General features: G+C 35.4%; 1 pseudogene; it reads left to right on the top strand.

Annotated features, from left to right (window-relative positions):
* The first annotated feature begins 3072 nt into the window (after positions 1-3072).
* On the top strand, positions 3073-4526 carry LOC129072981 (U1 small nuclear ribonucleoprotein C-like; annotated as a pseudogene).
* The last annotated feature ends 234 nt before the right edge of the window (positions 4527-4760 follow it).

The raw sequence follows: 4760 nt of genomic DNA, 5'->3' as shown, positions 1-4760 counted from the left end.
CCAAAGCACACATGCATATGTATAAACTTGATATTGAGGTAACTGAAGAAAAGAAGTTCTGTTTATTAAATGGTGCTGAGAAAATAACCAAACTTATCAACAAATTAAATTTGTTTCTTAATGAATATATTTTTAAAAGTCCTCACCCAAGGATATGTCCATTGGTTTTTAAAAGAGAGTAAAGGAAAGAGAGAGAGAGAAATACAGAGAAACATCAATGTGAGAGAGAAATATAAATCAGTTACCTCCTGTATGTGCCCAGACCTGGGATCGAACCCAGAACTTTAGGTATGTGCCCTGACTCAGTATCATACCCACAACCTTTTGATGCACAGGACAGTGCTCCAACCAACTGAGCCACTTGTCCAGGGCTAAATTTGTTTCTTAATTAAAAATGCAAGTGCACAACTAGTTTAGATTTATTAAAGGCTTAGAGATAAAGGGAAATTAAAACAAACAAAAATAATGAAGAATAATTTTATGACCTCATTAATTGTAAGAGGTGCTAACTATAAAAAGCAAAGGTAGTTAAATTAGAAAACATTAAAAATTAAAAGTGCTGTTCTTCACAGGGTACCATAGGGATACAAAAAACATGATTTACAAAGAAGGAAAAATATCTACAGTGTGTAAAGTTGATAAACGTTTGTATTAGAATCCATAAATAACTAATAAATGTAAAAAAAATACGCAAACCTTTAGAAAAAATCAGCAAAAGACAAGAAAAGACATTTCACAGAAGAGAAATTAACTGCTTAGGAAATATATGAAAATATATTTATATTAGCAATTAGATCAATGTAAATTAATACAACAGGATCCTGTTCTCATGGTCCAGATTGGCAAAAATTCAAGTGTCTGAAAATAGGGTGTTGATAATGATATAAAGTCATGAGAACTCATCTGGTTTATGTGTGAGTTGAATTAGGTCAATAACATTCTAAAAACAATTAGTCATTACTTAAAGTAAAACTTTGACTCATACTAAGACTCAGCAGATTCACTTCTTGCCATAAACTACATAGAAAATATCCTGCATACAGAATATTCCATAATAAAATATGTGTTTAAGAATTACTGTGGTACCTCTGTTTGTAATATTAAAAAAAACTGTGTGTAAAATCTTCATTTACAATAAGCTCAGTAAATTAACTGTATCAACATCATGGAAAAATATATAGCAAAGAAAATAAATCAAATACAGCTATATGCAACAGTATGGAAGAATATTAAAACCAATATTGAATGAAATAGTTTAAAATATATATGATAAATCTAGAGCCTTAAAAAAGATGGAAAAAAATTAAAAGGATGAACGAAATTTCAGGGTGATTGTCTCTTGGGGCCAGGAGTGATGTGAAATAAGAGAGGAGCAATAGGTAGCTTTCATAGGTTGATAAATATGATATGCATTCTACTGGTTGTTTGAATAATTCTGATGAATACAATTAATAAAGTCACCCATTTGATATTATCAGAGGATAATAAGTAGTGAAGAATTACTGAATCAGATTTGGGTGAAGGAGGCAGAACCAGAAATTTTAATCCAGATTTGGGGTTTCTCGATGTTACTGAAAGGGGTAACTGAGAGGACAAGAGGCTGAGAGAATCTTTGGAAGATTTTGAAAAACTGAAGTAACAGAAATTGATGTGTAGGGCCTACCAAAGATAGAGATAACCCCCAACAACAAGATAAACCTCCTTGTTTTAGGTTGGGGACCTAAAGAGCTATAATTTAAGAATAAATGTCAGCCAGAATAGGTTTCACATAGATTGAAGCTCATATTCAAACATGTAAATCTGTAAAATTATTTAAAGATGATTCTAGATTATAGGTGACAATAAGAACCTGGAGGAAGCACACCTTCCTCCAGTATAGAAGAAAATACTGCTGTGATTCTCAAAATTACTTCTATAACTATTTTACAATAAATGTTGGACTCACGTACACAAATTAGCAGACCAATAAAGAGGACAGAGGGCAGGGGGAAAAATCAAGAAAGAAAGAGACGCCAAAAAATGGATGCCAGAAAATAGTATAAATTAAATAGAAAACAATGAACAATTGAAACAGACTTATACAGAGAAGATGTATTGGCTACCACATAACAGACACTTAAATTAATGATATTGTCTATGTGTCCTTTGTACATGTCCCTTGATGACCCTTCCCCTATTTTCCTCTATTATCCCTCTCCCCACTTCCCTCTGGTTCTTGTCAATTTGTTCTTTAGTGGGAGGATGGATGGGACAGGGGGGACTGGTAGGGGAAAAAATGGAGACAACTCTACGTGAACAACAATAAAAAAACGAAACAGCTGAAAAACAAAAAAAAATAAAATAATGGTATTTACTACGTTTAATGAAATAAAAGACAAGAATAAGAATTTAAGCAGAAAACTGGCAAGTGTCAAAAATAAATAGAAATACTAGACTGGAAAAATTCAATAACCAAATCAAGAATCAAATTAGCTGATTAAACAAAAGATTGAATAAATGGAGAGTAAATAAGTCAGAAGAAAATATACTTAAAGAAGGGGGAATATAAACATGAGAAGGAAAAAAAATTAGAGGAATAGGTGAAGCATGGAAAAGGTCTAATAAATATTAGTCAAAGTACCAGAAAGAGAAAAGAGTAGAGCACAAAAGAAACAATATGTAAAAAAATAACCTCTGACCATTTTCCTAAACCATTGAAAGACACTGTATCTCAGATTCAGAAACTTCCACAGAGCCCAAGGAGTAAAATTATGAACGAAACAACCTAGGAACATCACACTGTATTAACTTTCTTTTGTGGCATACCATATCACCGCAAAATTAACAGCTTTAACTAGCATCCGTTTGCTAACTCACAGTTCTGTAGGTCTGAAGTCCCACACTTAGGGTATCAAAAATTGGAATGAAGACACCAGCTGGGCTGAATTTTTATTTGAGGGTTCTAGGAAAGGTATCTCTCTAAGCTTGTGAGTTGTGTGCGTGTGTGTGTGGCTGTGTTTGTAAGACAGGGTTTTGGTTCCTTGCTGCATCAAATTGGGGATGCTTTGAGGGGCTACCTGCATTTCTTGCTACATGAACCCCTCCATTTTCAAGTAAGCATTGGTGAATAAAATTGGCTGGTGCTTCAAATCCCTGGCTTCCTGTTCTGCTACTAACTGGAGACCATTCTCTGTTTTTAAAGGGTTCATGTGATTAGATCAGGCTTATCTGGATGAACTCCCTACCTGGAGATTCACTTATAAGACTTTAATTATATTTGCAAAATCCTTCACAGGAGTATCTACTTTAGTGCTTAACTAAATAACTGGGAGAAGGTATGGGCACATCAGGCCTCAGGAATCATGGGAGTTCATTTTAGGATTCTGCTTGCCAGACTTACTAAAACTGTTGAGAAAAAAAACTTAAAAAGACAAAGAGAAATTATGTATAAGCAGCCAAGAAGGGAAAATCAAATCATCTTTAAAAAAAAAAGCAGCTCAAACTAAAATTCTATTCAATGTAAAAATAGCCATGGGAAAGAACTGAAGTAAAGGTAATTTCAGACTAGTAAAAATGGAGAATATTTGTTAGCATCAGACATATATTACAAAAAAACCAAACAAACACTAAACAGTTTCTTTAAACAGAAGGAACATAACCATAAATAAAAGTCCAGAAATTCAGAAAGGGATGAAATAAAACAGGTAAAACTGAATGAATGTTGAATAAATAATATTGAAATATCTTGAGGTTTAAACACTCTCAGACTATAAATACATGGAAACAAAGTCAACAATTCAAAAGGAGACAAATTGAATTACCATATTTTAATGTTTCTTGCATTAGCTAGGGAGGGAATAAAGTGCTGATTAACATTAGATTTTGATAAGTCAAGGATGGAGGTTGTAATTACAACAGTAATTATTAAAAGAAATAGAGTAGTGCGGAACTGAGTGGCCAACGGCCTGCAGAATAACACTCCCAGGTTTTATTGTGACTCCTGGGATACATACCTCACCCATGACTCTCCATCTGTGAGAAAGATACACTGCAGTGGTAGAAAACACAAAGAAAATGTGAAAGACTGCTATCAGAAATGGATGGAAGAACAGGCTCAGAGCCTGATTGACAAAACAACCGCAGCATTTCAGCAAAGAAAGATACCGCCTACTCCGTTCTCTGCTCCCCCTCCTGCAGGGATAATGATCCCACCTCCCCCCAGTCTTCCGGGCCCTCCTCGCCCTGGGATGATGCCAGCACCCCATATGGGGGGCCCTCCCATGATGCCAACGATGGGTCCTCCTCTTCCTGGGATGATGCCAGTGGGACCTGCTCCTGGAATGATTCCACCTACGGGAGGGCACGTGCCAATGATCCCTGGGCCCCCCGATGATGAGACCTCCTGCTCGTCCCATGATGGTGCCCACTCAGCCAGGAATGACTCGACCAGACAGGTAAGGAGAGAGGGGAGCTCTTTCTCTCAGTTTTGTATTACTTGTTCTACTTTACCAGGAGATCGTGGTGCTGTGACTCTGGATGTTTTCTAATAGCATAACAAGGAAGATTCTCTCCCTCTTCCTATCAAAGAGAGGATAGTTATGGAAGGGTGTAGTGGGGGGGGGGGGGAATGTTTTTCCATTTGTATTGTGAAATGTGAAAATAAAATTGTAAACTGTTAATTAAAAAAAGAAATAATAAAAAGTGCATATGAAGCTAACATTAAGAAAAAATGGAATAAGAAAAAATAATATACAAAAGATGGTAAGAAAAGACAGAAACTT

Source organism: Pteronotus mesoamericanus, unplaced genomic scaffold, assembly GCF_021234165.1.
Source record: "Pteronotus mesoamericanus isolate MK-2021 breed Mesoamerican mustached bat unplaced genomic scaffold, CSHL_Meso_final contig_100, whole genome shotgun sequence".
NCBI classification, from domain to species: Eukaryota; Metazoa; Chordata; class Mammalia; order Chiroptera; family Mormoopidae; genus Pteronotus; species Pteronotus mesoamericanus.
This window is presented reverse-complemented; position numbering and strand designations above follow the sequence as displayed.